The 21617-nt window shown below is 44.5% G+C and overlaps 1 protein-coding gene across 19 annotated transcripts in view; it reads left to right on the forward strand.

Annotated features, from left to right (window-relative positions):
• Positions 1 to 5358: 5358 nt before the first annotated feature.
• EPB41L3 (erythrocyte membrane protein band 4.1 like 3) overlaps positions 5359 to 21617 on the forward strand; it is a 95398-nt gene continuing 79139 nt past the window's right edge. For 18 of the 19 annotated variants that reach the window (XM_058032607.1, XM_058032668.1, XM_058032638.1 and 15 more), the window contains exon 1: positions 5359 to 5441. The gene's annotated coding sequence lies outside the window, so the exon portion shown is untranslated. Of the gene's footprint in view, positions 5442 to 6237; positions 6253 to 21617 lie in introns of those variants that run through there. The other variant, XM_058032617.1, reaches the window with a different exon arrangement.

The raw sequence follows: 21617 nt of genomic DNA on the forward strand, positions 1-21617 counted from the left end.
TCAATTGTAAGGAATCCTTGAGCCTAAAGGAATCCTTCAACCATTGAAGAAAGCAACCTGGGACATCTTAGCCTATAAGACAACACAGATAAAGGATAAATGTGTTCTGTTTTGAGCAGGCCTTCTTATCCTTTCCCAATAACATTTTAGTATGATGATAAACATAAACATTCATTGTATTTTAAACAAGAACCTACTACTGCTTCCCTTAATTGCTTTTAACCTTAATTAGGATGAGAGCTGAACTGTGTTGGGTGCTAGGCAAACACTCATTAAAGTGCCTTCCCTCCCTGGTAAATCTTGCAGCTAACGAAGACAAATTATATGAAAGCAGTTGGGGGCTATGCCTATTAACCTGGCCACTGCAAGCCATTTTATTATAGATGTCATGAGGAAGAGACATCTTCCTCATGGGATTTGTAGAAGGCAGTTATGATTCAGGATGGCATGTCTATTTCTGATAGTAGTCCATAAATATGAGAATTGATTCTTCTTTAACTCAGTGAGACTCTAGCTTATGCTTATGTAAACTTCACTTTTAGTCTTTCTCTGAATTAGATGAAAAGACACAGAAGAGCTAAAAATAGTTTTATGACTAAAATGCAAGACCGGGTTTAATGGTATGGAAAAGAATGAAGGAAGCAACCTAGTAAAGGAAAATAGTCTGTGTTGACCTCCATAGAGATGGTTGCCATCTGGGAAGTTTGTGGTCCTAGTGTTGCTACTGAAAAATGAAAGTTGTCCTCCCCTCTCTTATTGTTGGGCTTCAGGAACACTAATGAAATGAAAATAAATTTGTACTGACTGCATATTGTGCTGTTGGTTTCCTGTAGTCAGCGCATATTAAATCAAACTACAGTTAAACCTTATTAATGACTATGAATAAACAAACTAAATCAAAAATTAAAACCTTAACTGTGATTCAAAGCTTCAGTTTATTATTCTCTCTGAAAGATAACTCTCATATGTTTTGGTCACAGCCTCAGGTACATCCCAAAGCATCACATTTATGTATCCATAAAATGTGACTACCTTTGGTTCATAATGGGGCTGGAGAACTGCAGCAGGAGGTAATCCTTGGTAATCCAGTTAATGCTTTCAGTCAGAAAGTGGCCACAGATATGAAAGTGGCAAAGGGCAGTGCTGAATTAATTGCAGTAAATCTTCTACGGGCAGGATTTCAGTTGCACAGTGCTGGGTCCAAATTTACTTATTGTTCCTACAGTAGTCTTAAAATGGAGTGGATTTGGCAGTGACTGGCACAGAGTAACAGACAACAGACCAAATAAATCTCTTCTCTGAGGTCAGTAAACCAGCGTGAAGAATGAATCTAACCTGCTGTGTCACTGAGTTCTGCTTAAGGATAGCTCATCTACAGGTTTACTACTGACATATTTGAAGGCAATGGTAATATTGGCCAATTAGTGGGCATGATGTTTTTAGCGAGTGAAGACAGAAATAGAAAATTTGGTTTGGTTTCTAAATCTTACCTTCATCTGTTCACAGCGATCATTCTTAATTATGAGAATTTTGTTTCATTGTCATGCAGAAAGTTAAGCTGCATGAGTCATGGACAGAATGGTTTGCTTTTAATAAATGGAAGTGGATAAGGTAATAATAAAAAAAAAAAAGAAAAAAAAAATCAGTTTGACTCCAAACCCATCTGCCCGTCTAGACAGATAGTGCCAAGCTCCTGTCTGCTAAGAAGTATCTTCTTAATAATGCTGTATTAATGCTAGTACTTTTATAGTACTTGCCATTTCTCAAAGTGCTGTGCCCAGCTAATTCATCGTTGGCTGGACTTGAGACGGCTTTTTGCTGAGTTTGATAGCATTTTTGTGTCTTGCTTTTCTGTTATGTGCTATTTTGAATGCCATGTCCAATCAATTAGGGAATCACAAGAATGTTTTAGGCATCAGTTCCCAGAGCTGGGCAATAATCCTTGTCCCTGTTCTTCCAGGGTTGCCTATTCATCTTTTCCTGGCAGAGACCATGTGTCTCCCCATTCCTCTCCCCTATAAAAAAAAGTCCTTGTAGTGGCCAAATGCTTTGCACAGGCCTGTTTTCCTTACCACTGTTTTCCTCTGAGTGGAACCCCATGGGGAAGGGGGGTATGGGTGTGTGTGTTGGCACCTTTTCCTTCCCCACCTCTAATTTACCTGCTTCATGTTTGCTGTTATTCTTCCGTGGCTTTTTCTTCCTCCCTTTGAAGGGCTTTCCCAAGCATAGTTGCAAGTGTTCACCAAAGCTGAGAAACTGGAAGGGCAAAAGGGGTGTATGGGTAGAGAATGGAAGGCAGAACTTTCCTCCTCTTTTACCCCCTTCCCCAGCTGTGGGTGATTCTCCTGAGCAACTCTGACTCTTGCTCATACAGTTGGGTCCTGCCATGTCAATACAAAAAATGGAGAAGATGTGGGGAAGATATATGGTATGAGGGGAAGGAAACTGCTTTAGAGGGAAAATGAAGAGATGCCTCTTTTAAGGGCTGAGGTGGAAGATGTTTGGGAAATCCCTGGCCAATAGGTATCATGCTAATAGAGGGGGAGAATGGGCCAGACTGGGTATGAGAAGAGGAAAGGGGATGGTGTAACAGGAGCTGGGAGAGGTGTTCTGCAGTCACTGAAATGGAGGGGAGATGGTGTGTGGGTGGTGGCACCCAGGGAGCTCATGTCTAGAGCAGCAGGGTGCAGGGGGTTCAAAGGCCGTGTGTTCAGAGCAAGTGCCAGTGTGTGGCATCCCACATGCATCCCACCCAACCTGGTGGTTTTTAAATAAGCAGAATGTAGGAGTTAAAGACTCCTCCAGGGCTGGCAGCAAGGGCTAATGTGGAGGTGAGAAGGGACTGCCTTGGGCTGCACCAAGCCTGATGTGTTGGGAGTTGAGATGAATGGAACTTAAATGGAACCATTTACTCCTGACATCTAGGTCTGAAGCACCACCTCCAGAAAGAAAAGAAAGTAGCAAAAATAAAAATATTGTCCCATAGAAGGCAGGAGATCAGTCTCTTCTCGTGCTACCTGGACCTGTCGTCTGGTGTCTTCCTTTTCTGTAAATGGACACTGCGTTAATTCCAGTGAAGTGCAGAGGGATTTTTCACATTTCCCACCTGTGTAAGAAGAGTATGGATTCAGGCTTGCTATAAATTAGTGAAAAAAAACATTAAAAAAAAAAATAAAATGCTGATTCATGGAAACCTAAACTTCCTTGGAGCTTCCTTCTGACAAAAGTCATGACAAGTGGGGCAACAAACCCACTTTGAAATTAGAAATTAACATTTGAAAATGAAAAAAAAATACTGTGTTGAGAGCTCTGAAACTTAAGCCCATATTGGTAGCCCAGAGGTACCAGCTGCCTTTAATCTGTTGCAAAGATTTCTTGTTTGGAGGAGCAGCCTGTTAATACCACTTGATGCTTTGAGGTTAAGTCAATGTGCTGGAAGCCTTCTAGAGCCTCAGATGAAAGATGCCATTATGTATGCAGAATATCCACAAAAGGGATCACAGAGAATAGTGTAACTGTGGGGCAAATCTGCCTGCAGTGCTGCTCAAGGACGACATGGGTGGCTGGGGAGCACTAATAAATCCTGTGATGTGTCTGCATAAAAGTGATGTCAACACCTTCCTCTCTAATGGGCAGTGCAGGAGCTGCCAAAGATTGAGCTGGTAAATTCTTGCTGTTTTTCACAAATATTTCTCGAGTCTCCTAGTTTGCTTTAGAGGCTCAATTTGATTCAGAGCAAGTCAGTCCTTTTCTTACTTTCCTCTTGTTTTGTTTTGGTTTTTTTTCAAATCAAACCTTGTTAACACTAATGTGCGTCTTAGCTGTCAAGACCATTCCCGTGTGATTTGTGATGGCTTCCAGAGCTCCTGGTGGAAAAGAGTATACAGGTCTTGTTATTTCAACTGTGTGACCAGAGGTATGCCCTCCCTTAGTTGATGGCATGCATTTTCTTTTTGAGTTCTCTTTCCTTCTCAGGCACATTACAGTGTGCCAGGCACTCTTGCATAGCAGGTGAAGAGGGCGGTGTGTGGCTGGCTACGATTCCATGTGAAATACAGAACAGCACAGTTTTGCAGATCTGAGAAATGGTATGCTTCTGCCTACTGTCAAAACCTCCTTCTCTTCTTAAATCCCCCAGAGATGCTGCTAATTAAAAGAGCTGTTCCCTGCCCCTCTCTCTCCCCTTGATTCATGTCAGAGCCCTGAGTATGATTTGGATCCCATAAGTTGTGGGAACTCTGTAAGTGCCCTATCTAAAGAGAGAATATGCCCCATTTACCCACTTTGCTGTACTAGGATTGAAGGTGCAGCATCACCTGTCACTCTTCTGCAGCCAAGCCATCACTGCCCTTCCTGTGGTCAATTCCTCCTCGAGAAAAGAGCAAGCTCAGCTGCTTATTGTCCCCCAGAGAAGCAAATGAGCAGTGCCTCTGAGCATGGTGATGCAGCAGTCTCAAACCCAACAGCCACTCCTGTGTGTGTAGAAGGGAGAAGTCAGTTTTGTGCTCTAAGAGGAGATATGTATTTACCACACTTGGAATGGTGCAAGTCAGATTAATCCCCTCCCGAACTGCTTTTGTATGCACTACAAATTTTTTGATGCTTTCTGACATGTGGCATGTTGTGGTCTGTACTGGAGTACAAACTTGACTGTACTGAAGTACAAACTTCAAAGTCATCTTTGGTTTTACATTATCCCTTTTGGATCAGGAGCTGATGTGCAACAGGACTTATGTATTTAATTTTTTTTTTTTACATTTTGGCAGTCTTCTTGAGGGAAATACGGTTCATATTTTAAGAACATGTAGTTTGTCACTGAAAATTAAAATTGAAAAGGCCCCCCCATCAAAACTTCCACATGTTACTCAAAGCCAGACCTTGCCAGCTCACAGCTTGCTGCTTTTAAGTTGACAGGGAGCTTCTCAATCGCAGGGGTTTGCCTGAAACTGCTGCAGCTATACTCATCTCCTTAAATACACGGATTCATTTAGCTGAGCCAAAAACCGGCCGAATCCCTCCGGACGCAGGTGGGGATGCCTGTGCTGGCGGGGTGGCTCTATGCCGTGCCCGGGGGTTATGCAGCCTGCGGTGGCCCGGGGAGTAGGGCAGGCTGCCTCCACAAGCCTGCTGGCTTCCAGCTTTTGCCGCTCTCCCCTGCGTACAGTTCTTTTTTTTTTTTTTTTTTTCCTTTTTTTTTTTTTTTTTTTTTTTTTTCCCCTTTCCTTTTTCCCTCCCTCTCGACGGAGGAGCCTCGGCAGCCCTGATTTGCTGGGGAGCGGCGGAGGCTCGCTCTGGGCAGAGCCGGGCTGCGCTGCCGCTGCTGACGCGTGGCCGCCGCGCCGGGAGCAGCCCCGCTCCCGCCGCCGCCGCGCTCCGCTCCGCGCCCGAGGAAGCTCCGCGCCGCTCCGCCTGCGGGGCGCTCCCGCCGCGGGGAGCCCAGGGTATGCCCGGGGGGCGGGGGCACGTCGCATCTCCCCCTTTTTTGTAATAGACACGCATTTATTTATATACGTGCGTGTGTGGATATATAGACATATATATAAATATATATGTGTATATATATCTACATCATTCTTAGGAGCCATTTTTAAGTTGGGGGGCGGCGTGTGCGTGCGGCCAGGCTGCCTGGGGGAGCGGGGCAGGCAGCGAGCGGTGTCCCCGCAGAGCGGGGAGGGCGGCGGGGGCTCTGCGGGGACACACACAGGCTCGGCTGCTCCCGCCGCAGCTCTGCCGGGCGGTGGGAGGGCGAGCGCAATTTCAATTTTTTTAGGACGATACGCATTTCTGTGGGAAACTTCTGTAGGCGGCGGAGGGGGGCGGGCGAGGCGTGTGGCGTGGTGGGGCGCACCCCGAGCCCCCCGTGGGCCGTGCCCCGCTCACCTGGGGGACGCCACACCTGGGCGGTGCGGGGGCCCGGCTGCGCTGCTCGCCATGGGGGGGTTACCCCGTACCCCCCCGCCCCGGGCCGTGGCTTCTGCAATGCGGTGGGTGTGGTTATGCACGGAGCACATCGCAGCCCCGGACCGCTGCAGTGGCAGCACCGCGCCGGCCCCCGCCTGGCCGGCAGCGAGGGGCCCCGCCGGGCCGGGCCGGGCCGGGCCGGGCTGCTCCGCCCCGCCCCGCGCTGGAGCCATCGCGCCTCCCTGCCCCAGGTGCTCGGGAGCGCGGCTCGGACCCTGGAACCCCTCACTGTTCCCCATCCCTCCTCCTGGCACCGCGGAGCGCGGCGTGGAAGTGTCGGTGCTCGGCCAGGTGTGTGGGGAGAGGGGAATGGAGAAGCCGCGGGTGCGACCGGCGCGGGGGCTGAGCGGGTCCGTCGGTGCTCCCGCATCCTGGGTGCGGCCCCGCGCCCTTGGGCTGCCACAGAGGGACCGGGGCGGGTCGGCGGAAAAGGATTTTGTCTTTTTCGGTTGTCCCATTTTTCATTCAAAGGCGAAACTTCATCACATATAGCGAGAAGCTTAAAAACTTGCACTCCTGTGGAAATCGCAAGAGCAAATCATCCCTGTCTGGCCTTGTGCGCTCTTGATTTAATTTCTCTTGGGGCTGTGCTGGAGGAGGAAAGCGCTGGGTCAAGGCGGTTGTTACTCTCACCGCGGTTCTCCGGCGTGTGCCCCTGTTTGAGGCAGAAACTGTTTTCCTCCACTGAACATGCACGTTGCTTCGAAGTTGAAGGGAAACTACTTACAATGTTTTTCTGTCAAAATGATTGCAAGTCAGAGGCCCGGTTGCCAGGAAAAAAAAAAAAAAAAAAAAAAAAAAAAGGAAAAAAGCTCCGAGTTAGGTGTGTCCCGTGCGTATCTGTTCTTTTACAGCCTGGTGAGCTGTGATACCTTTTTGTTTAACTTTTGGTGCTGTCAGCAATTATCTCTGTCCATAGAAAACTGAAAGGTTTGTTATAAAGAAAGCATTATTAAATCCCATTAAAAATAAGAATATAAGCAAACTACATAAGGCTTGGACCAGTAAAGGTCAGATGCAGTTGAATGTATACTTTTTCTCTAATTCTATGCAGAAGAGTCGTTTCAGAGAGTATTAAAAGGTCAAGATGATCATGCTGCATCACTGATGTTGTTAAATTCACTGCTCTTGCTGCACCTCTGAGTGTGTATCTGCATAATAGAGTATAGGCAAATACTGCTATGCTGGTCTCCTTGGGCTGGAAAGTTTCAGCTCTAGCGTGAGGATGGGAGCTGCATGGCAATCAGGGGAGGAGAGACTGAGAGCTTGAGAGCACTGCATTGGGGTTAGAGCTGCTGGAACTTTATTCCTTGTGGCACTGCATGGACGCAAAGGCTCCTTGAGCTGCTGGCATGCTGTAGACCTGCTTGCTGCAGCAGGGAACACGAAACACATCGGGGAACATTAAAAATACACTGGCTCTATTTTATCAGAGCAGCTCAGCCCCGGCCTCTCCCCTCTCTAATTGCCTGCAGTCGCCTCCCTCTGTTAGTGGTGCAGCTGATGGCCTTTTCTCCCCAAAGGCTTCCCCATAGGAGGAGGAGCTGCTCGGATGCGCATCAGGAGCTCATCCCCTGGGAGCCCGCTGCTGCGGTGGGCAGGTTCAGCCTTGAGGAGGAGCCGCGGGGAGGGGGGGCGCAGGGTGTGGCACCCATCCCCATCCATCCCCATCCTCCCCCTGCGCCTCTGCCTTGGCGGCTCCTCGCTGGGCAGGGCTGTGCCTGGCTGCTGGAGAGCTGCACCAAAACTGGAGAGGGCTGGTTTGGGTCGGGGCTCTACTCTCTCTCTTCCCAGAAGGAGCAAGTGAAGGTGAAGCTGCAACTTACGTAATTTTTCATTTAATCAGGATGAATTTTTTTCTTGTCTGTAGTGGAAATCTGCTGAATATTTAGTCTTTAATGAGAAATCATTGTTATTCAGAGATTTTTCTTTGAAATCCGGGAAGGGGTAGGTGATAGTAGATTTGTCCCACAGCAGTGTGGTCCCACCTATGTTTGTTATGTTTGTTGTTTGAGGCATGGTTGTGAGTTTCATGGGGGTTATGCATGGTTGTTTTCCTAAAATATGTGAAATGTCACTTTTTTTGTATTTCAGGCATGATTATGAGTTAACAGAAAGTTCTTGAAATGTGTTAAATGTGTTATTCACAGTGGGTGACATTCAGAGTCTTTTCATGGAAATCTCATGTACCAGTAAATGACTGCTTGTTGTCTGAGGGAAAACATCAAACCATTTATAAGTGGTCATAAAAGACTTCTTGTCTCTCATGAGATGAAGCATCAGCTTTATTTCTTGGGCTACGGCATTTTCAACACAAAAGTGTGAAACTGTGTGACTTTGTCACATATACAAAATACATCCTTGACTGAGAATGTGTGTGTGTGTTCAGTGCATGTTTAATATAAGTTGGGCTTTGAAAACAAAGGGTCAGTCTATGCAGGGAGGGCTGTTGTGAGTCTGCAGGATTGTGATTTCTCAATGTAGCATGGCCCTAGGATTTTGTGTTTTAGCATCTTATTTATCACATTTTTACAGCAAATGTGTTATGACTGCAGTGTTTGAATGTTCAAAGTGTTTTGTTCAAACAAAATTTCTCTCTAATCAAGTGAGTATAAATGCATGCACATAACTGAAAAATATGATTGCTGTCAACTAAGCTGAAAATTAGACTGAAAAAGTGTTTATTCTGTATGATGGATTGTTTCTATTTTGTATAAAAATTGTAGAGTATAAAAGTGTTACCCAGAACTAAACTTAAATAAGCATCACTAAGCAGTTTGAGTGAGTAGCATAAAGGAAATATTTAAAAGAGATGAACCACTGGAAGAATGATAGATTAGCTAGCTTTTATAGCATGTTTCTCTAAATTTTCAATCTCCAGTGTTAGCCATTTTTAATGGCTGGGGAATGGTTCGAGTCTAAATGAGTATATGGACACATAGCACTGCCTCTCTCAATAGCTGGCTTGAAACACCCAAAGAGAAAGCCTTGCTTTCTTTGGGAAGATCTCCATTTCTTAAAGGGAACAGCCCAGGTAGTGGAGAAAAGGAGCATAAGCACTTTCCCTGGCTTTGGTAAGAGAAAACCTACAGGCCCTTTGCTCCCTGCCCTGCCACTCTCAATCGCTGTCATCATCACCATCAGTGCAGAGGAAGCTTGGGAGCATCGCTGAGGACTGAGTAGCTCTGGAAAAGCAGAAATGGGTCAGTATTTGGGACAACTGAGTTAATCTGAGACAGTGTGCTGTATAGACAGCAGAATCAATATCTCCTGCACCCTTCCTGAGTAATTGATATAATGCAATTTGAGTAATTGTCAGCTTTTTGTCTCTGGAGAAAAATGAAATCTTTAAATTTTACTTTGTCTTTGTATCAGCAGAGCTGGCTGTTCTTGTATAAAGTGGGTAAAAGCAAAAAGGAAATTATAATCTATTAAATCATGAATCTATTTGCATCCTATGGGATGCAGTACATGAAAGAGTATTACATAAATGAAAGTTTAAAAAGTACACAGAACAAAAAAAACAAAAAAAGGGGGGTGGGCTTTTCTACATAGACCTCATCAATTTTTACCCTTTCCTTTATAGATCTTGGAAATACTTTGTGTGCCACAGACAGAGACTCCTTTTCAGTGGTTTCACTATCTATCAAAACTGATCTGTTGCAAGCTGAAAAACAAAAGAAGTACTGAAATCTGCATAAGGATCACCCACCAGATGTTTGATCCCACTGAGAAAGTCTTTCAGTTTAAAGGGTTAAAGAAGAATGCGGAAACTGGGGACTCAGAGCATGTGTTGGGGATAAAGGGCTAGAATAAATGGAAAGCATATGTGAAAATAAAAAAATATTCAGAAAGGGTAGGGGAATGTGAAGACAAAAAAAGCAGGATACAATTTTGAATACCTGTTCATGTGCGGGTATTTGTAAGAAACAGATGTTTATTGGCAAATGGGTCAGGGGCAAGCAGTCACAGCTTTGCTCTATTAGGTGAGACTTGGGAGAAGAAAGCTCCTGTGTGGGATAGAGAATGGTTGATGATTCTGATTTAGGGCTATGTTAAATTTGGGACTATAAAGGTGTAGCGTGTGCTCATTGCCTGGCTTTTACTGCAGCCCTTTTCCCAAAACAGGAGTTGTTTTTTTGTTCCCAGATGGCCTGCAGGTAGCAAGTGAGTGAATAATTTGAGGTGGCAACAGCTGACCCTGGTGGGCTTTTGTTGGGAGCCGTGTTGATGAACAGTGGGATGTTCATGGGATAGAAGCAGGGAAAACACCTGGCCCTGGCCCTCGCCCAGATCAGGCTAGGGCAAGCTGCACACTTAGGCCTGTGGTTTTCTTCTGCTCTGTAGTCGTGTCCTGCTCCTCCAGTCAGGCTCTTGCCTATTGCTCCCCCGGCTTGTCTGCTTTCCCTGGCTGCAATCACTGGATGAGTCCCCCTGTCTTTGGGCTCCTTGGTGGAATCCCTAATGGACCCCTATCCTGTGACACTCTCCATTTTTCCCATCACCCAAGAAAGTGGCCAAGTACTTGGCCACTAGCTTGCTTCTCCTCCTCCTCATTTGGGATTATTCTTTCATATTCCTTATCCTCAGAGCTTCCTCCCTTGCAGCAGCTCAGTCGCAGCACTCTCCACCTCCCTGGAGGAGGTGAGTAAATCCCGGGAGACAGCCACATGCTGGAGTGCACCAGCAGCCCTTTCCCTGGTGGCAGGAGCTGACACCACATCCAGGGAACTTGACACCGCTGGTAGCAATGGAGCAGGGGGACTCCTTGGTGGTGGAGGTTATTTTGTTTAGTCTTTATGGATCTGAGGGCAATTATGTGTAACACCTCCAGTTCCCGAGGAGTTACTGGCTGCAAATAAAATCTAGTTTAATAAGCCAGGAAATGTAAACAGGCTGTGAAGAACAGAAGAAGAAAAAAAAACCCCAAAAAAACACACCAGCTCTTCCAGACCTAGGAAACATATGTTTATACTAACTGAGAGACCTGTTCTTGCACCCTGACTCATGTTGGGGGGTATCCTAGTCCGCCAATCTTCCCACGGAAATCGGTAAGCCTGGCTGTGAAGCAAGGCTCAGTTTGGTTTAGATGGAGGTACCAAAATCTGACCCAGCCAAACTGTAGCTTAGGTCAGGAAGCTGAAATCTTGCTAAGGACACTGGAAATTATTACTTCACCAGGTGCTCTGTATTTATCACTCTTTTCTTTCTATTAAATTACTGCTGTTGCAGAGCAACTGTTGGGGCAGATGGAGCTTAGCCCCTCTGCTCCCAGCACGATGTGATTCCTGAAGGTGCCCCACAGATGCACTGGAGTCCCTACATGGACATATGCATCCATACAAAGAGAAACATCACTGCTTGCCTGTCAGAATTATTTGTAGCAAAAAACCTGATAACCTGATAACTCTGCTTTGTTCCTGGTGGTGGTTCCTAACCTTTGATATCAGTAAATGCCAGGTTTGATAAAGTCAGTGGGTGATGTATAAAAGTGTGTGCTCAGGAAAGCAGGGTCTTTTAGTTTGGTCTGATGGTCTCAATAGTCCAGGCAGTGGTTGCACAGAGCTCTCTGTGTGCAGTGTCTGGCACCAGCATTGGCCAGGGAGGTTGTGGAATGATGGGCAGCTGCCTTTTTGGAGGTCAGCATGTCACTGTGTCTTGAAGCAGGCATAAAACACAGGTCCCACTTCCATTTGAGGTGCTGGCCCAAGGTGAAGTAGCTTCTTGTAAGCAGGTTTCTTAATTGATCATTTTTAATTGATCACGCAGTTTGCTGACACCACCAAGTGGTTTGGTGTGGCTGACGTGCTGGAGGGAAGGAATGGCATTCAGAGAGGCCTTGACAGGCTGGAGAGATGGGCCCAAGTGAACCTCTTGAAGTTCAGCAAGGTCAAGTGCAAGGCCCTGCACAGGGGTCAGGACAAACCAAAGCTCAAATACAGGCTGAGAGATGGATTGAGAGTAGGCCTGAGGAGAAATACTTGGAGGTGTTTGTATAGGAGAAGCTCAACATGACAGCAAGGCATGATCACAGCCCAGAAAGCCAACAGCATGCTGGGGTCCATCAAAAGCAGTGTGGCCAGCCAGTTGAGGGATGGGGCTCTGCTCTCATGAGACCTTACCTGGAATATTGCTTCCCCCTCTGGGTCCTCAGAGCAGAAGTTGGAGCAGATACAGAGGAGGGCCATGGATGTGATCAGAGGGCTGGAGCGCATCTGCTAAGAAGACAGACTAAAAGAGTTGGGGTTGTTCAGACTGGAGCAGAGAAGGCTCTGGGGAAACTGCATTGGGACATTTAAAGGGCCTTACAGAAAAGATGGAGAGACTTTTAACACGAGCATGTAGTGATAGGACAAGGAGGAATAGCCAGGTTTTCTAGAGAAGTTGGGGATGCTCCATCCCTGAAAGTCATAGAATCATAGAATATACTGATTTGGAAGGCCCCATCAGGGATCATAAAATCCAACTCCTGGACCTGTCCAGAACACCCCAAGATTCACACCATGTGCCTGAAAGCATTGCCAAAGGCCAGGTGCTCAAGGCACGGTTGGATGGGACTTTAAGCAACCTAGTCTAGTGGAAGGTGTCCCTGTCCATGGCATGGGGGCTGGAACTTGGTGAGTTTTAAGGTCCCTTCCAACCTAAATTATTTTAGGATAATGGCAGTATGTTGCTACTTTAATCATGTGTCTAACTGGGCAATGCTGTTTTGAAATCTCAAGAGGAGCCCTGGAAGGAAGAGCCCGGCTGTAGGATTGAAAGGTGAAGTGAGATGACAAGGGGTTTTTTTTTAACCTTGGAGTTTGTCTTTTCCATTTCTTCTATCTTTCCCATTTAGATCATTCCAGAAGACTAAGGTTTTGGTCAATTATATGTGCTTAAAGAGAAACACTGTAATGTAGTTTCCACTGTACTGGAGCATTATTCTTGTACAGCTGGAGCTGGCAGCCTTTCATTCCCTTACCACCTCCTTTTTTCTCCTAAAAATAGCAGCACACTACAGCAGTATTACAGGAGAGGCAGAAGAACGTTTCCTGAGCAACAATTTTTGCCGGATAGTGGTTGAGGTAGCATCAAGAGCAGATTTGGGGGAAGTTGGAGGAAGATATAAATAGGAACAGAACAAAATGGGACAAAGATAAAATTGGTACGGAGAGGATGAGGCTGGTCAGTGAAACGCCTGTGGATGGTGATGTTCACTGGACTGTGTAACAGTCTGCCTGGGGAATTGGGAGAAGCCTCAGCACTTGAATCATTTAGGAGTTGTCGAGACGGAGCACTCGGCAGCACTGTAGGGGTAACAGACTCACGGTGCAGATCGGAGGCGTGGGTGACATGACCTAATTTTCGTCTCTGATTTCTATGATTTATTAAAGAGTTTTGCAGACTTTCTCTTAGCAGGCTTAGAGCTGGAATTTGAAGCATGGCAATTAGGAGGATCCTTTAATACTGTGCCAGCACTGTTGGGGTTTCATCCGTTTCTTGCAGGGGTAGTGTGCTAAGTGCAGAAAACAGAGGCTGGGGACAGGCTCTATGCCAGCTTAGATCTGGTATTGACAGTGGTTTGCTTTCTGTGTTCAGTCTTGCCCTCAGTGCCACTACTAGTATTTGTGGATTATAATAATCTATTCATGGGCTCTGTAGATATTTTGGAAAAAAAAAACAAACAAACCATCACCCACAGCCACTTGTCGTGCCACCCTATTTAATGACACTCTCAAGAAATAGAGAATAGCTGATTTGTCTCACTATCCTGATCTTGGGAATCCCTTTGTGCCTGGGCTGGAGAAGCAGAGCCAGCAGACAATGCTTCTGTCCTCATTGGTTTTTCAAGATAGGGAGAAAAGACAGCACCCACTTCCTTCATCAATATATTTAAATATATTCAACCAGGCTTTCTGTCTGCATAAACAATGTATCTACTTTTATTTGCACAAACTAAATATGCCACACAATTACTGTGATGGTGAAACGCTGATATACTTGAAAGTATATATGAAAGAAATGCTGAACTTACTTGAAAGCTAAACTAAACATACTTGAAAAGCCAACCTTATGCTTCTAAGTGTTGGTGCTAAGGTTCTTATTTTTGATCTGTTACCTGTTGGCCACAGCTCTTGTGAAGCTCAACCACACAGAATTTCATATTTAAGGTTTGAAAATATTCTCTCCTCATCTGCTACTTCTTTGACCTAGAGTTCTTGACTTATTCTTCATTGTATGAACTTGAAACTGTTTTTCTTACACTTGCATCATGTATAAACTAGGAATATTTTTCTGTGTAGCTTCTCTGCCAGCATGATAATGCAGAGCAGTAAAGCCAGTCCTTTTCTCAGCCCTAGGGGACAGTGATTGAATTAAGGATGCAGAGCTGAAGAATAAAAAAAGTTCCTTCCTTTTTAACTGTTATCAACTTCCAATTGCTGTGCTGCAGGAACAGACATAAAATGTCTCTTGTCAGTAAAGGGCCAACTGCATGGTTTTGGGGTTACCCATGGGGGCAAAATGGTTACATTGACCAGAAGGATACCAGCAGCTTCTGTAACAGTAATGTCTGTATTAAAGCAAACTCTTTACCTGGCTTTGGACTTCCTCCCTCTCAAGCTCCAATGTTGTTTTAACCTATCTGCTTTGCAGACACGATCACTGTATTTTCCCCATCCCTTGTTGCTCTGAATCACCTTGCCTCACCCCAGTGGGAGTTTGGGTATTGTGATTTATTTTCCTATTTCTCTGTGTTCTGCATTTTCCATCATCTGAAGTGCCCCTTTCTAACTCTAGCCAGTGTTTCTTCTGTCTAAAAGCAAAATAGCTGGTACAAAAAAAGATGCCCCTCATGACCTTCTGATCCTGTGATGCTGCTTTGAAGAACACTGTTGGTGTATTTATGCCTCCTTTTTTAAACCAGTCTGTGGAAGTTGATATAAGTGTTTGATATTTCCATAGATTCATAAGAAATCGTGCTGTGCTTTTTTTTTTTTCTTTTCCTAAGTGAAAAAGTGCTGGCATGCACTAGTATATGGGGCAACAAAACATCATGTTAAAAACTTCCTAATTGCTTAAGAAGATACCCATCACTCTCTGGCTTCCGAACAGCTATAAAGGGATAAAACAGATACAGTAACTACATACTGCATTGTGTGCTTCGCTGAAAATGCTTTGCCACCTTTCTTTTAAGGCACGCCAAGGTTATCATTGTTCCTAACCTGAAGAACTGTGAGTGTGCTTCCTTGATAGCGTCCTCTGTGCCTGGAATGTTGTTGTAAGAAGAAAAAGCTCTGCAGGACAGTATTTGGCAAACAGATCAAGGTCTCAGCCAAGGAAATACATTGTCTGTTCATTTTCTAAACAAAACTAGCTCAGCTAAAAGCATGTGTTTTGTATCTGGTTTCCACTGGCTGTATTTTGATTTTGTAAAGTAGATGTGATATGCAATTATTTCTGCAAACGTGACGCTGTTTAAAAACACTAGTTGTTAAATATTTCTTAATTAAATGTTGGCTGCTGAGTCTGAAAGAAACTGTCCAGAAATTCAGAATGGATAGCATAAACATTAACAAGAGTCTGAATAAGAGTTTACATAATGAATAGAATTATTTCCTACTTAAAAACATACTGGAGATGTTGAGCAGAATTCACTCTTTGACTAATCTCATGTTTAAGCCTGACATCTCTACATTTCCAGGCAAAGAATCCAGCTGGCATTTAGTCTTCATTTTAAGATCTTGGATAGCCTACTCTTAACCTACTATTCTGAAGTTGTGGTGTATGAAAAACCCATTTTATTAACACTGGAAATTTTTGGAACTTTATTTCTTTCTCAATTCCAGTAGGACATGCAGTGAAGAAACTATTGATCACTAATACTAGAGAGGCGCAGAATTGGGATATAAGAGTAATAATACAGCATTGCTTAAGATAACAGTTCTGAAAAATGCATGGTATCTTCCAAAACTGGGGTGACAAGGCATGATGACAAGTGCATTCTGTTAGAAAAAGGCAATTCCTTGAAGACTTAGTGTGAGCTTGGAGTATTTCACAGACACACTGAATAAGCTGAATTGGAAGGGGCCTTCAAGGATCTTCAAGTCCAATTCCTGGCCCAGTCATCACACTGTGTGCTTGAGAGCATTGTCCAAACACTCCTTGAACTCTGCCAGGCTTAGTGCTGTGACCACTTCCCTGGTGAGCCTATTCCAGTGACCAGCACCCTCTGGGTGAACCTTTTCCTAATATCTAACTCAGACCTCCCCTGACACGACTTCAGGCCATTCCCTCAGGTCCCATCACTGGCAAATGTAGTAGTGACTAGCAACAGGAAAAGTTTTCATTCGGTTTCAAATAAAAAGCCCCTCAGTGTCCTTAGTCCTCCCTGTCTGACCTACAAGTACAGAACACACAGCTCTTTCCAGGTGCAGATAAAGGCTTCAGCTTTGTTTCTGTCATCATCCTTGCAAACCACAGCATTTCTTATCAGCGAGCCTGCGCAGAGTCCTCCCCTGCTTTGGAAAACAAAAGGTAGGAGGTAGCAGTGGGGACAAGGACGAGGTGCTGGGCCCTCCTGGCTGTTGTGCTTGCAAGGAGCAGACTTCACCCTGTGGTGCTGCAGGACGTGGCTTCCCCTTCTCAAGGATGCTCTGTAGCAGCTCCTGGGGCTGGTGGCTGACTGACTGCCTGCTCCGCTTGGTCTTTTGTCGTAGGCGCCGCCAAGATGAATAATTCATTTTGTCAGGTGAAAATTTAAATTGCATCAGTCACACCTCTTCTACAGTTATCCTGTGATTAAAAATGACAAACGGGTTTCAATGAAATACTGTTTTCATGTTCTCCTAACCTCTCAACACATACATATTTGAAGCTTAGGAGTGTCACATGCACTCTTCGAAACCCATCTTTAAAATTATATGTTTAATGTAAGGAGGGAGAAAAGTTTTCACCTGTGGTTTAGAAAGAACTGAAAGTGTATCCATTTTTCACCTAAAATATTGACCTTTTTTTGCCTTGCTGCTAGGAACAAAGCCATAGCTGTTCAGGCTTTGAATTTCTGCACCTGTCTGGCATGATCTCTCCTGAGAAGTGATGCTTTTAGACTTGACAAAACCTGAATGATTATTCTGGTAGCCTACCAAAATAGCCTTACAGTAGCTGATTAATTTATGCACAGTTATGGAAATCCATTAAAACCTTGATGTTGAATTGTTAATCTCAAGCAGTAGTATGACATGGAAAACCAATGCACTCCTTTCCTGAAGGGGCCTCACTTTGTTTAAATGGCTGGTAACTTACAGCAAGGTTGCAGCTCCATCCTCTATGAAACCAACCTGCAGTTTCATCAACATGAAGGCTGCATCTTGGCACTCAATTTTACTCTGCCACATGAGGCAAAAGGCAAAACCAGAGCATGATGTGACTCCTGAACATGCTGAAGGAGACACCGAGCTGGCTGATCCCAAACATCCCTGAGCCTTCATCAGCAGCCTGCAGGCTCTGGGCTGTCAGGATTGCCAGCTGGCACTTGCCAGTCATGCTATGAATGGAGCCTGCTTGCTGTTTTCAGTGATGGTGCTTCAGCAGTCGAGCAGATGTTGCCCTGCTCTATAACAGATAGTATTTGGAGATGAAAGCTCCTGGGTTTTGGCGTGCAGAGCTGCAGAGCTCTGGGATTGAGCATGATGTGCGTGTCCCTCCAGCCTGCAGGTTTAGGCTGGGGAAACTTTTTGGGCTCAAAGGCCCAGCAGGTGTCCCAGACATTTGGGGTTTACAAAAATAAACACATTTTGTGGCTGTTTGTGGGGTTTTCTTTTAGTGGATCTGAAGGGCTTGTGGATGATGAGTCTTTGAACCCCACACTGTGTTCCCACTGGGTGTTACACTGCCTTCACCTGCTTTGTTCAGCTTCCTCGGGGTCTTGTTATGTCACATTACCAAAAAGTACAGTATTAGCTTCAAACATCTCCCTTTTTCAACTGTGAAGCCAGTAATTTTCTTATAAAATATCAAGTCCTCTTGAACACTGCAAGAATAGTACCAGACAGCAATGTTGACAACTAGCTCTGCTGTTCAAATAATCTCTTACATGAATGTGAAAAGCACATTTTCAAGATTGAAGTGCTAACCCCAATTTACTGCTGCAATCTGAAGTAAGATATCAGGCCTTTCATTATTTTAATTCAGGCTCCTGTTTAAACTTTGGGCTTGAACCAAGCAGCTTTGTAAATGCTGTTGGTTATAGAGCTCTTTCTAGTATATTTTCCATACAAAATGTGTAAACACATGCAGTGTTTATGCATCAGTTTTCAAGCTCTTTGCATTCCAGCTATTGGCACTATAAAAATGCATTAGTTTAATTGTTAAGATTATACCACTTTGCCATTTAATTTCCCTGGTAAAAGATGAGACAGTTTTTAAGTGAATGGAAGGTTTTTAGCCAAAAACCTGTAAGGGCAAGAGGCTTTGATTCTAGTCCATGGTCTTGGAAATTGGAAAAAGAGCCTTTTAAGGACTACTTAGGAATAAATGATGGATATTGGTGCCATTTCTTAGTGTGGCAGCTGGAAAGTTTAATTATAGGCTGGGAAGTCAGTTAGGGATTAAGGAAAGTGGTAGCAGAAGGGGTGAATGTTAATGACAGCTGTTTGCTGTAGGCTTCAATGAGGCAAAAACATATAGAAGATAAGTGTAGGGACAAACATATGCTGGCTTTGAACATTCAAAAACACCAGGCCTTTGTGCGTTGGCATGTGACACCAGTTTGAGGGAATTCATTTTACCCTCCTTGCACTTGTGCAGGGGGGAGAAATTCTTTCTTTCAGTTTCAGAGTCCCCAGCACAGGGGAGCTTGTGTTCACAGTTGGAAAACAGCACCTGGGCCAGGGATAAATATAGACCAGGAGAGAAGCATGTACTCATATCCTCATTAGGAGAGTGGAGTTGGCCTGGGAGAAGGGGATCCATACCATGAAATGTTTGGGCTGAGGCCATGCCCATGCCCCTGCTTTGCTCTTGTCCCAGGCAGCACACTGCCTGTGCCTGCAAAGACCCGTGAACCAAAACAAGTTAGAAAACTCATGGCACAGAGTGTAGGGGTTGTAAGCACGTCATACATGGTGTTGCAGACCCACACATGCAGTTTGAGGGAAACTCCAAATCCTTTTGCTTCTGAAAGCAATACATCATTGGGAAATAGTTCTGCATCTGCTCAGGGTACGCATGAATCCCATTGTACGGGTCAGGCACTACTGCTGAGGTTAGAAACACTGCAAAGGGCAAGGATGGTTACAGCCATCACAGTACTAAGGCTGAACCAGTCCTCTTGTTCTGTCATTCTCCTAGGTACTCAGTCTAGGTTTTTCATTCACATACATTCAGTCTGTTCTGAAAATAGCTAAATAGCATTTTTTTTTCTTGTATGGCACAGGTTTTTCACTATATAAATTTTGTTTGAATGAAGAGGAGTTGGAAGGGATGTGTGCCAGACCTAAGCTTGCTAACTGCATACATGACTTAACAAGTCTGCTTTCTAACAAAAAACTGCTTTCTGCAGTAAGCAGATGTCATCCTCTGAGAGGATAGAGAATTATAACATAAGCCATCTTTTGAGAAAAACAAAAATTCCCCCCAAAAAATCAAACACCCCTCTAACCCCCCAAATCCAAGAAACTCCCAAAGGCAACCCAAAAAACCCAACCACCCCACAAAACCCAAACCAAAAATCACACAAAAAATCCAGCCTTTTTGTTATGAAGTGTGTTTGAAACAGATGTGCAGTCATGGCTTGTTGGTGTTTCTACTCTTAGAGAAGATTGGCTTTATCCTTTTTTTATGTGAGTTTTAAAATTGCCTTCTATTCAGTCAGAGTAGTAGACTTGCTGTACCTTGCAGACAGTTATGGAGAGGAGTAAACTCAAAGAATCATCTTCCCCATTAATATTGAACTAAGTTGATCATGTGTGTTATTTATAATACATTTCATAGATTTATAGCTGCACATGATCTTCCTTGACAATTAAAACTTGCAGTGCACAGAAATGTATTTAGTTTAAAAGCTGCAAAACTGTCTCCTATGAGACTTCTGGGTGTTAGAACACTGAGGTTGTGGCAAAAATAATTCAGCCTGTCTGCGCTTACTTGCATGTGACTAACCTTAATGAATGTATGCTGTGGTGAATAGGGTGGTACAGTGAGTGCTTGAAAAATAACAAAATAGTATTCACAAAAAAATTGGGGGCTTTTGGATGCTTGCCAGTTTTGGTTACAGCTGGAGCTGGGTGGTTGAGTGAAGGGGCTGATGGCATCTTCTGTCCTTGCTGGCTTGAGTGGGAGCTGGGTGGGTGCAGTGGCACACAGAGGTTGTGGGCTCCCTCTCTGGCCCAGCTGCTTCCCACTCACTGAGGAGGGACAAAGGGATTTACACCTCTGGTTCTTGGAGAGCTTACAGTTCATGGGAAGCTGTCTGACATTGGACAGAAAGCACTTTATGTGCTATTTAAAATGCTGGACAAGAATTCGCAGCAGGCGTTTCCTGTCATCTGAAGTGTGAGCAGAGGAAGAGGAAAAAGGAAAAAACCTTAATAAAATGCATCTCACTTTAGAGATGGTGAAGCTGAATAGTTGAACCTGTGTCACTTAAGGTTATGTCAGTGCAGGTCAAGTGCTGAACTGCAGATGAAATAATAAGAGATTAAAAGAATCCTTGCCTTTTTGAAGACAGTACACTTTTACAAGACTGTAAAAGATTATAAATGGGGTGAAACAGGGAAGAACCTCAAATGTGTGTGGTTTGGAAGTTGTGCCCTTGATTGTGTGCTTGCATGTGAGCAAAAGAAGAAATCTCTAACTTGCTCAGTCTGCAGGCTGCTGTGGTTTTCTGGGTAGTTTCGGTTTTGGTGGGGTTTTTTTTCCATCCAGTGTATTCTTCTCCCTTCCTCCCCCTGCCCCTCCAAGTCCCCTGTGGAGAACTCATTAATTGCAGCTGCAATTCTGAGGCTTAGATGCAGTTCTGGGCACACATGACCCTGCCATGTTCCTGGTCTTACTTACTAGTAATGGATTAGACAAAAAAGAAAGTCTCAGAACCCCACCCTGAAATATTGCAAGCTGCTTTTCTTCTTAAGAACTCCTAAATATCCAAGCCCACACTTGCATCCACTTAAGCCAGCTTGAACTAGCTTCTCTGCAAGTTTTCAGTTGTCTGAATGCCAGCCATTGTCTACCACTTGGTTGGAATGAAGCAGAATCCTATATTGGCCTGTCAGCTCTTTTTTGGCTTCCTGTCCCCAAGGCACGTTCACTCTCAGTACCAAAGATAGGAAGACAAGGTCTCCTTGGTAGTGTAATGTAGTCTGGGGTTTTGTCTCCTCCTGAGAAACCAGTATTGAAATTGTTCTTAAAATACATATTAAAGGAATCAGTCTTGATTTCTCTCTTTATTTTTCCATTTTTTCATTGCTAAGGCAGAGCATATTGTTCATTTCATGAGCGTATTTTGATGCCCAGAATTAACCTGAACTTGCAGTCTTTCCTCACCATTTAACTTTTGGTTCTGTAAGGGTTGAGGCAAACATTTGCCAGCATACTGAGAGGAACCTGACACTTCTGTTGCAAATAACTTTTCCCCAAAAGCACTGCTTGCGTTGGAACAGTTTGAGCTCTGGCTT

Source organism: Melospiza georgiana, chromosome 1 (genome assembly GCF_028018845.1).
Source record: "Melospiza georgiana isolate bMelGeo1 chromosome 1, bMelGeo1.pri, whole genome shotgun sequence".
NCBI classification, from domain to species: domain Eukaryota; kingdom Metazoa; phylum Chordata; class Aves; order Passeriformes; family Passerellidae; genus Melospiza; species Melospiza georgiana.